This window comes from Tamandua tetradactyla, chromosome 19, assembly GCF_023851605.1.
Source record: "Tamandua tetradactyla isolate mTamTet1 chromosome 19, mTamTet1.pri, whole genome shotgun sequence".
Taxonomy (NCBI): Eukaryota; Metazoa; Chordata; class Mammalia; order Pilosa; family Myrmecophagidae; genus Tamandua; species Tamandua tetradactyla.
In genome coordinates, this window is record NC_135345.1 from 25,690,603 (window position 1) to 25,702,391 (window position 11,789).

Here is an 11,789-nt window from a genome sequence, read left to right on the forward strand (position 1 = left end):
GGAGGTTATTCTTATGCATTAAATAGATATCACCTTGTTAGTCGAGATGTAATGGAGAGACTGGAGGGAACTGCCTGAAAATGTGGAGCTGTGTTCCAGTAACCATGTTTCTTGAAGATGATTGTGATATAGCTTTCTCAGTGTGACTGTGTGATTGTGAAAACCTTGTGTCTCATGCTCCTTTTATCTACTTTATCAACAGATGAGTAAAACATATGGATTAAAGATGAATAATAGGGGGAACAAATGTTAAAAAAAATTTAGATTGAAATGCTGGTGATTGGTGAGGGGGAGGGGTGGGGGGTGTGGTATGTATGAATTTTTTTCTGCTTTCTTTTCATTTCTTTTTCTGAATAGATGCAAATGTTCCAAGAAATGATCATGATGATGAATATGCAACGATGTGATGATATTGTGAATTACTGATTATATATGTAGAATGGAATGATCGAAAGTTAAGAATGTTTGTGTTTGTTTGGTGTTTTTTTGGTATTTAAAAAAAATTTTTTTAATTAATAAAAAATAGTGGAAAAAAAAAGAAGTGGATTATGGAATCAATCCATCCCCCTCTCCTCAGGGCTGTCCACCACTGGTTAATGAATTAAAAAATGATACAGGGTGGGCCACGGTGGCTCAGCAGGCAGGAATGCTTGCCTGTGGTGCCAGAGGACCCGGGTTCGATTCCCGGTGCCTGCCCATCTTAAAAAAGGAAAAAAAAAAATGATACAATAAAAACAAACTTCCTCAAATTCCACCCCTCCTCCCCCCAAAAAAGGAAAGAGGGGAAAAAAAAACCCCAAGCAACCCCAGTAATCTGTCTCCAGAGTGGAGACAGAAAGCAGCTTCAACAACTCAAATTAGTCTGTTACAGAATCATCGCAAGCACGCCTTACTTTTAACCAAAAAAAAAAAATTTTTTTTGAAACCACAAAACAAAAACTAGTATTGATCTCTTTTCTGACAATACACAATTATTCAAAATTAACTAGTATTGGGAGAGGGCATGAGGGTCATACCTATAGGCCTTGTCTCACATGAGTGCATGTGGGTATTTGTCATTATTGCAAAAACAAATTTTAATTTTTAATCTTTAGTTTGATTTAAACATTGCTTTTAGTGTGATGCTGACACCAGCTGTGCAGAAAGGGCTCCAGAGTGATGTTCACAGCAGCAAATACCTGCGGCTCTTCTTTGATTCTGGAAGCTCCAGGGCGGCCAATGTTGCTTCATCAAAATCATTCTTTAGGCCTTTCTGTGTGAGTGTGGAACACGCCACATATCCGAGAGCCCTCAGGTCATGGGCCAGCCTTTCAGCGGTCTCCGGAGTGACAGGCTCTGTTTGTTCTTGGCAAGTTTCTCAATAGCAGAGGGTCATCTATGAGATCAATTTGGGTCTCAACAAGCAAGAAAGGAGTCTTTGGACAGAGATGAATTATTATCTCAGGTACCCACTTTTCTTTCACATTTCCAAATGAGGACGGAGAGACCACTGAAAAACAGACTAGAAATACATCTGTTTGTGGATAACTCAGCGGTCATAATCTGTCATAATCCTTTTACCCTGCAGTATCAGAAAGTCCAACAGTATATGGCTCTCCACCAATCATAACTATGACTCTATAGTTGTCAAACACAGTTGGTGCATATTCAAATGGAAATGTGTTTATTGTGTAGGATATCAGGAGACATGTTTTACCAATGGTGCCATTACCCATAACAATGCACTTAATTGTCTGCATTGCTGAAACAGTTTTGTATCCACTTTAAGTATTTCAAGTCCGATGTTGACCTCAGCTCCTCCACCAGGGCATGGGCAGCAGTGTATATGGAATTATATTTCAACAGAGTCTAAAAGAAAAATGAAATGGGTGATTTTCCCAGGAAAAAAAATTAAATTGTCTCAGAAAGAGATTGAAAGCCCGAATAGTTGGGTAATCCAGGAAAATGTAAAAGGTATTTGAAAATCTATTCCCCAGTCCTGCCCTCTTCAACTGGAAAAGACGCCAGATCCAACAATTTTAGAGTCCAGGTATACAAATCCTTTATGCTATTATACGTTATATAATTATTCCATAGAAAAAGATGGAGAACTTCCTAACTCATTTAGCTGGACTAATGTTACTTGATCACATGATAAAACAGGATGATGATAGTACAAAAGAAAAGAGAAAACTATAGACCAAAATACTTGTAAACAGAGATACAAATATCCTTTACAAGACTTTAACAAATTGAACAAATTGAATGTTCAGTGTACCAAAAAGCCAATAGAGTGTTGTGCTTGTTTGAAAGGATGTATGGACCCTAGAAAAGCCATGTTTTAATCAAAATCCCATTTCACAATGGCAGAATAATCCCTATTCAATACTGTATATTTGAATGTATAATTAGATCACCTCCCTGGAGCTGTGATTTGATCAAGAGTGGTTGTTAAGCTGGATTAGGTGATGACATGTCTGCACCCATTGGGGTGGGTCTTGATAAGTTTCTGGAGTTCTATAAAAGAGGAAACATTTTGGAGAATGGGAGATTCAGAGAGAGCAGAGCAGAATAACATAGCATGAGAAGCAGAGTCCATCAGCCAGGGACCTTTGGAAATGAAGGAAAATGCCTTCTGGGGAGCTTCATGAAACAGGAAGCCAAGAGAAGAAGTTAGCAGATGATGCTGTGTTTGCCATGTGTCCTTCCACATGAGAGAGAAACTCTGACTCTGTTCACCATGTGCCCGTCCATTTGAGAGAGAAACTGTGAACTTCATCGGCCTTCTTGAACCAAGGTATCTTTCCCTGGATAGATGCCTTTAATTGGGCATTTCTATAGACTTGTTTTAATTGGGACATTTTCTCAGCCTTAGAATTGTAAACTAGCAACTTATCAAATCCCCCTTTTTAAAAGCCATTCTGTTTCTGGTATATTGCATTCTGGCAACTAGCAAACTAGAACAGATTTTGGTACCAGGAGCGGGGTGCTGCTGCTGTGGTTTGTAAATACCAAACATTTTGGAACAGCTTTTTAAATGGATAAGGAGAAGATTCTGGAAGACTTGAGAGAAGCTTGATAGAGAAGGCCTAAAATGCTTTGAAGAGACTGTTGGTAGAAATGTGGACTCTAAAGATACCTCTGACAAGGCCTTAGACAGAAAAGAGGCACCTGCTATTGCAAACTCGAAGGAAGGCAATCTTGTTTTAAAATAGCAGATAATCTGGCAAAATTGACTAGTGGCTTTGGCTGGGAGGCAAATTTTAAAAGCCATGAACTTGGATATTTAGCAGAAGAGATCTCCAAATAAAATGTGGAGAGTGCAGCCTGGTTTCTCCTGGCAGCTTATAGAGAAATGTGACAAGAAAGAGATAAGCTGAGAACTGAACTGTTGATGTGCTGGAGAATTCTGAGCTTCCTGGAAGGGAGACCCCAGAGAACAGTGCCCCACATGAGGATTTGGCCAAATGTGGAACCAGTCAGCTATTTCAGAGAAAGCCAGGATCGGACATGGAGTTATCTAGGAGGGATTTGTGGAAACTCCTTATTGCTGATGGGCATGATCCAAGGCTACTGCATAGAAAGTCAACGAGAGTGCTGTAGGACCTCTATAAACAGAGCTGTTGTCTGTCTGGACTGGGGGTTCAGAGAAGGGACACACTGGAGGAAAATTAACTTCAGAGGCAAAACCATGGAGGCTGAGGTCTGAAGTCAAGAAGCCTCAGGCCAGGAGAGCGGACCCACCCAAGCCCATTGAGAGGGTGCATTTGCCCTGAAGGCGGAGATTGGGCCTTCCACCTTGTTGCAGTGGAAGAGTCATCCCACCTCAGGTCTGGGAGAGGGTGAAGCACATTCCTTGGGGTTTAAGGAAAGCCTGGCTGCCACTACATGGAGAGGGTGAGCATGTGTCCCGAAGATGGCAGAGAGCCTGGGTGCAGCCCTGATGCTTGGAGAGGGGGTGCCAAGAAAAAGGTGGTCTTCCCAGTATCCCCCAAGATTGCATTCGGAGAGAGGGAGGCCTCTGCGTAGGCCCTTGGAAAGGGTGGGACTGCCGCTTTCTAAAGCCCTGGGGATAAATGACTCTCAGACTTTGAAATCTAATGGACTTTGCCCTGCAGGTTTTTGAAACTGCTTGGGTCCTGTGACCCCTGTGTTCTTTCCTATCTATGGAAATGCATATATGTATCCCATGACTGTTCGTCCTTTGTATGTTGGCAGCAAATAACTTGTTTTGAGTTTTTACAGGTCCAGAGTCAGAGGATAACTTTTCCTTAGAACAGACCATGCCTGTAACTAACTTTGATAGGAGTTTGTACTGTTTCTAACTTTGTATTGTGTTTGTAATATTACCGAAATGGTTTAAGGTTCTCTGATATTGTTATGGAATGAATGTATTTTGTATATGGGAAAAGCATGTCTTTTTTAGGGTCCAGAGGGTGGAATGTGAAGGTTCGAAAGGATGTATGGACCCTAGGAAACCCATATTTTAATCAAAATCCCATTTCATAATGGCAAAATAATCCCTATTCAATACTATATGTTTGAATCCGTAATGAGATCATCTCCCTGGAGATGTGACTTAATCAAGAGTTGTTAAACTGGATCAGGTGATGACATTTCTCCACCCATTTGGGTGGGTCTTGATAAATTTCTGGAGTCCTATAAAAGAGGAAACATTTTGGAGAATGGGAGATTCAGAGAGAGCAGTACAGAATAACATAGCACCAGAAGCAGGGTGCACCAGCCAGCGACCTTTGGAAATGAAGAAGGAAAATGCCTTCTGGGGAGCTTCATGAAATAGGAAGCCAGGAGAAGAAGCTAGCAGATGACGCCATGTTCACCATGTGCCTTTCCACATGAGAGAGAAACCCTGAACTTCATCGGCCTTCTTGAACCAAGGTATCTTTCCATGGATGGATGCCTTTGATTGGACATTTCTATAGACTTGTTTTAATTGGGACATTTTCTTGGCCTTAGAACTATAAACTAGCAACTTATTAAATCCTCCTTTTTAAAAGCCATTCTGTTTCTGGTATATTGCATTCCGGCAGCTAGCAAACTAGAACAAGTATATTCCAGGCTTCAAAGATAATTCAACATTAAGAAATCTATGAATGCAATCCTCTCTAGTAATAGGTTTATGGAGAAAATATTTCTGATCATCTGCAATGGTGAAAAGGTATTTATTTAAATGTAATACCAATACCTAATATAAAATCTTAACAGGTTGGGAAAATAAAGAATGTATCTAAACTTGAGAAAAGATATTTTCCACAAGCCTATAGCAAATATCACATTAATGATGAAACCATAAGCTTTCCCATTAAAAGTTAGGAATGAGACAAAAATGCCCACTATTAACACAGTTGTCCAACATTCTAAAATTTAGCCAAAAGGAAGGTAGGTTATTGCCAATATAATAAAACTAGGATATGCTGCAAAATATTGCAAAAGAAGAAATGATACTGCTGTTATTTACACATGGCATTATCATTTGCTGAGAAAAATCCAAGGTTAAAACTTTAAAAAAATTTTAAAAACTAATAAAATTTAAAAAATAATTAAAACTAATAAAAATTTCATAAGATCACTGGATGGAACACCAATGTCAAAAAATCAGAAGATTTTTCCAAATAATAAAAATAGTTAATTATAAAATGTCATAAAAATCCCACTCAGGAAGTCCTCCTCACAAAGCTATCAAAACCAAACCCAACCCAACCAAAACAAAGTACTTAGGAATAAACCTAAAACAATGTTCAAGTACACAAAGGAGATTTAAATAAATGGAAAGTCACCTCATGCCCCTGGATGGAAATAAAACCGGTTTCCTCAAATAATGTATATATATGTATATACCTCCCCTGTCATCGCACTAAAAAAGCCAATACAATTTTTCATAGAACTCAATAAATGGATCCTAAAATTCATCTGGAAGAAAAAATGCATAAGAACTCCAGTAACTTTGTGAAAAAGAATAATAATGAGGGCTGACGGAACTGCCCTACAGATATGAAAATCTTTCCTAAAGTTACTGTGATTACAACATTGTGGTATTGTTATAGGGAGAATTAAATAGATCAATTGGATCTGAGTGGAGAGCTCAGAAACAGATTGTGGAATAAATAAGAGATTCAGTGGGAAATGGATGACCGGACTATTCAACTGATGTTAGGATAATGGGCTGTGTGTTAGGAGAAAGCAGAGACAGATCATTGTTTCATAACATATCCATAAATAAATACATCAATTAAAAAGACAAATATAAACAAAGTTATAACAGTATTAGAAATATTGGAGAATATTTTCATAATATGCATTTGGGAAATGCAATTTTAAGCAAGAGACAAAATCCCAAAACCCTAAAGGAAAAGATCAATACATTTGAGTGTATGTGGTGGTTTGGAGCTGTATATGCCCCAGAAAAACATGTTCTTAAAGTTAGCACATTCCTGTGGATGTGAACCCATTGTAAATAGGACCTTTTGATGAGGCTACTTCAGTTAACCTGGGACCCACCTCAATCAGAATGGGTCTTAATCATCTTACTGAATCCTTTTACAAGAGAATGTAAATTCAGACAATGACAAAATCATGCTAATAAGAAGCTGGAAGCAAGGAAATCTCAAAGAGAAGGGAGAGACCAGCAGAAGCTGCCATGTGGCAGAGGAGTCAGGGATTGCTAGCAGACCGTCTTCAGGAAAAAAGCATTACCTTGATGATTCTTTGATTTGGACATTTTCTCAGCCTCAAACTGTAAACCAAATACTTCCATTCTTTAAGCCTGACTCATTTCGTGGTATCTGCTTTAAATAGTCTAGAAAACTAAAACAATGCATAAATATTAAAAATTTTGTATGACGAGTAAATAAATAAATGGACAAAAGACAAGTGACAGCTGAGGAGAAAATATTTGCTGTATATTATGGGCAGCTGATTTGTTAAGACCTTTTCACTTGGATTACAATACTGAAGACATTAAGAACCTATCACAGGTGTGGGTGCTATATACTCTTTTGTGTCATTTCATTTAACCTCCAAATCAAGTCTCTGAGATAGCTGTGATCGACCCCATTTTATAGGCAAAGAAACTGAGAACCGGAGAATTTGAGGATCTTGCCCAAAGCAAACAGTTCAGAAGTGAGTTGGGATTTGAACATACACCCTGCCTGTCTCACGTCCCCTCTGCTATTTCTCCCTGCAAGAGTTGGCATGATTCCTCAACTCTTAGAGCTCTTGACCTGTTCCTACTGGTGTTGAATTGTTTGCTTCTGGGCAAATTGTCTCTAAGGATCTTTTCAGGTGGGGGATTCTGAAGTGAAGATGGAAAACGGGTCATGATCGGGTCAAATGCCTTTTTAGGGCGGGCCACGGTGACTCAGCAGGCAAGAATGCTCGCCTGCCATGCCAGAGGACCCGGGTTCAATTCCCGGTGCCTGCCCATGTTAAAAAAGAAAAATGCCTTTTTATAAGCTCTTGAGGGGCAAACATCTGCCTTTTCCCTTGGCTTTGGAGCTTCCTGGGGTGCCCCTAATTGTCAGTCAATTAGGTCATCTCCTTCCTCAATCCTGCTAGCTCCACCCTCTTCCCCTTTCTCATTTACTTATGACCCAGGAGGAAAAGCAGAATTTGGGTCCACCCACTGGAACTTATCTGATGGTGCCTTAGGAGTGGGGTGGACCAGGTCTTGGCCTGACTGGCTTGCCCTGTTCTATTTCCTTCTGTCTTCCCCTCCCTCCTTTGGTTCCCTCGTTTGGCTCCCCTCCCTCCTCTGGCTGGTGGATATGGGTTGTTCCTTGTTGCTGTGAGAGATGCAGCCATTGTTATTTAGGATTCTTGGAAAGACTGATCACTTGCTAGCAAATGTCCCTCTCCCCTGCAGGAGAGATCTGAATCAGGGATTTAGCAAATCCTGTCCATCTCCTTGCCATGATCCCAGCACTGGTCTTTTCTCTTGTCTTCAAAACTTAACACCTTGCCTGCTCCTCTTTCTTTGTGGACACCAAGGTCAAGTTCGACTTCTTAAAGCACAGATTTTATTGTATTTTTCTCTTGCTTAAGAACCTGTAATAGGCCGGGCAGAGAGGGTGGCCGCGAGGGTAACGGCCCCGGCCCGCGTCTGCGCCCCTAGCGCCCCCTCTCTCCCACAGCCAGGCCGCCAGGCAACCCCAGCCCCGCCACGCTCACCACCACGGTGGGCCGGCTGAGCCTTCAGGATGTGCCCGAACTCGTGGACACAAAGAAGAAGGGCGACCGCATCTTGGACAGCTCGGGCTCGGGGCTGCACCCCCAGCTCCAGCCCCAGCCCCAGCCCCAGCCGCTGGGGACTCGCGCCCGCCGGGGGTGGCAGTGGCGGGGAGCGCTGCACCCGAAGCACCGGAGCACGACGCAGCGGTGACCCTCGCGGCCCCGAGTCCAATATCTCTCCCCAGCCTGGCCTCCAGCTGCTTGCCGAGGCTACGCACCCTGTCCTTTGGGTAAGAAGTTGAGTTTGACCCTTTACCACCGATGGAAGGAAGGTATACATCCTCGAACAAGTACGACTCACAGCGGTACTTCATCGACGACGTCCACCTGGCCCTGGGCCTGGCGGTGGCCTTCCGCAGCCAGACGGTCCACTGTGTCCCCAACTGCACATGGCGCAACTACGAGGTCAAAGTGCGCTTTGAGCCCCGCCCCTGGCCCGCGCGCTTCCTCTGCGTCACCATTGTCTACCCCAGGTACCTCAAGACCCTCCACACCACCACCCTGGATTACAGCTGCCAGAAGACGCTGCGGAGGTTTCTGTCCAGCGTGGAGCTCGAAGCCACGGAGCTCCTGCGCAGCGACGGCCTCCCAGCTGAGTGCTGACTGCGCTGCGCTGAGCCTGCCGGGCGGGCGGTGGCCCCCAGACAACCCTGATCAAGTTGGGCGATGCCGCACCGGCGTGTCGTTTCAGCTCCAGAAGGGTCCAGCCTGGAGATACTGCTAAGTCCAGCCTGGGGAAGAAGAGAGGTCACTGCATCTTGTAACTGTCCAGGAAATGTGTCTTGTTTTAAAAATTTTTTTGTAATTGCTTTTTTAAAAGGAATGTGTTTCCTGGTGTGCTGCTGCCCATATCCCCGGAGTCTCAATTTGGTGAGGAAATGAAAGGAAGACAAGAGCGAAAGGAAAACAGCAAATTTTTGAAGTAGGGGCCGGCATAGGAGCTTGTCTTCCATTGTCTGAGGAAGAGCATGGGAAAAGTTTCTGGGATGGGGAAAAAATGAGTTTCTAAAAAATTTAAGCCACGAGTGTCTTCACAGCCATAAAAATGATGCAAATTCAATAAATTTTAACACTCAGCTAGGTTCAGTCTATGGCGAAATTGAGTTCCATTTCCATTTGTATTTCCTGTTATGCCAAACTCTTAGAATTCTCTGAGTCTTTTTCATGATATTGAAAAGCCTCAAGCCACAATGTAAGATGCTTAAACAAAAAATGGAAAAAGGTTCACCCTGTTCTTCCCGCATGAAGACTGCGGGGTCACTGGGTCGCTGAGTTGGGGAGCAGTGGCTTGGGTTTCCCATTCCTTCCGCTGGTTCCGAGTTGCGGGCTCCTGCAAAGGGCCTCACGTGGTCAGCATCTCGTTAACGTCTCCACGGGTTTATGTAACCCTCCTGATGTGTTTCGGAGGGGGAGGGATTCTAAATACTTTCCTATTTTTCTTAAGGCAAAACGCAGCAGAGGGCGCTTTTGGATGCCATGAGGGGGATTTCCTAGGACTCACAACAGGCCACACGTCAGCCCCAGGGGGCAGCGGCTGGAGTGTCCTGGTCGTCTGGTTGTCACGACAGGGGTCCCTCTCCAGGGAGGCTGGATCGACTCACTTTAAGGACTTCAGTTGTGTCAAAATTGCAGAGAAAATCTGCCAGTGCCTTAGGTCTAGCCTAGAAAGAGAGGAAATCTGGCTCTCCGGTTAAGCGAGGTTGAATTCAGAATAGAGAATGATGTCACAATTCAAACTCGAAAACCAAATTCAAAGCACTGCAGTGAAGGTATACATTTCTTTCAAGTTTTCATTTTGGTATAAGTGACAGGCATGGAGTTGGGTGTTAACCAAAGATGTTTCTAAAGTAACTTTGTGAATTGAATCGGCTGCAGGAGCTGGGCAGGCCACCGGTTGGAGAGGGTGTGGACGGCCAGTCTGCACCCCCACCCCTGTCACTCGCCCAGCCTTACCTGGCACTCTACCCCCAGCCCTTCATCCTTCCCCCCTGCCAATCACTGTGGCTTTGAGTAAAGCATGCAGCAGATGTTTTTTTCATCCAAGTTTTTGAAAGAACAAAAGTGGATATTTCCTTTGAATAAATCCAAATCATGTCAAATGCTTGGAGGGTTAGGTAACTCTGTGAACTGGAGTCCTTCTGTATCTCAAGGTTCCTGTTGACAGCTTCCATTTGTCCCCAGAGAAGAACTGATGGCTCTTTGGGCACTCTGGAGCCACAGCAGGAATTTTTGTTACATTGGAACAGGTGTGATGATAATCACTCTTGTTTAAAGTCAGTGGCGACCTATGGAGCCCGATTGTCTGGTGTCCTCTTCAGACTTGACAATGTTCAGTCTATTGTACCGACTGGTTCATCCCCTTGGCTGGGAGCCTGAGGTTGGCTTAATGACCTGAGTTTTCCAGGTGCTGCTTGGCAGGGACCCAGCGAAGGGGCATTTTGGGACCCAGCAATGCTTCCTGCATTTGGAAGAGCAAATGACATGGCTGCAACTGATAAAAATGGATTTTCAAATCTGATTTCATAGTTTTGCCATTTAATCAGTAAACAGGATTTTTAAATTTATGTTAAGAGAATCCCCAGTACTTTGCTCTGACCAATTGGAGGCACTTAAATGAGGGCAGAATGATATTGGGGCAGAGTGGCCAGAGAGGAGCGTAGGAGAATGAGGCCTTCGGACACAGCCACATTTTGAAACTTACTTATGAGATTTTTTGTTTTGTTTTGTTTTGTTTTAGTAAGATCACTTTAAGTTCAGGCAAATCATACCAGGTGTGGGGAGAATCTGAAATACAGCAATAGAGTAAGTAGAAGCGAGCGATGGTGAAAGTGTATTAGGAATGGAGAAGCAGATTTTACTTTATTATTCATTAGGGAACCAACTAGTTCCTTCTAATCCTCTTTTTTCCTCCAACCTGCTTTGCTGAAAGTTGCAGGAAAGGATGCCTGTAAAGATATAATGGAGCACTTCAGGGTAAATGTGAATCAAGTAATGTAAATCAAGAGTATATCATGTCAGTATGCAAGGTGGAAGCAGTAATTATTTTTTTATATTCATCATCATGATCATTTCTTAGAACATTTGCATCAATTCAGAAAAATAAATAAAAAGAAAACAGAAAAAATTTCATACATGTCATACCCCTTACCCCCCCCTTTCATTGATCACTAGCATTTCAATTTACTAAGTTTATTTTAACGTTTGTTCCCCCTATTATTTATTTACTTTTAATCCATATGTTTTACTCATCTGTCCATAAGGTAGATAAAAGGAGCATCAGACACAAGGTTTTCACATTCACAGTCACATTGTGAAAGCTACATCATTATACAATCATCTTCAAGAAACATGGCTACTGGAACACAGCTCTACATTTTCAGGCAGTTCCCTCCAGCCTCTCTGTTATACCTTAACTGAAAAAGTGATATCTATATAATACATAAGAATAACCTCCAGGATAACCTCTCGACTCTGTTTGGAATCTCTCAGCCATTAACATTTCATTTTGTCTCATTTTGCTCTTACCCCTTTTGGTTGAGAAAATTTTCTCAATCCCTTGATGC

The 11,789-nt window shown here is 42.5% G+C and overlaps 2 pseudogenes across 1 annotated transcript; one reads left to right on the plus strand and one right to left on the minus strand.

Moving 5' to 3' along the window:
* Positions 1 to 1,137: 1,137 nt before the first annotated feature.
* On the minus strand, positions 1,138 to 8,589 carry LOC143663522 (cell division control protein 42 homolog pseudogene; annotated as a pseudogene). Its single transcript, XR_013165988.1, has 2 exons — positions 8,483 to 8,589; positions 1,138 to 1,848 (listed from the first exon to the last, which is right to left on the minus strand). The product of XR_013165988.1 is annotated as a cell division control protein 42 homolog pseudogene (transcript).
* Positions 3,896 to 9,308, plus strand: LOC143663351 (refilin-B pseudogene; annotated as a pseudogene).
* Positions 9,309 to 11,789: the final 2,481 nt, after the last annotated feature.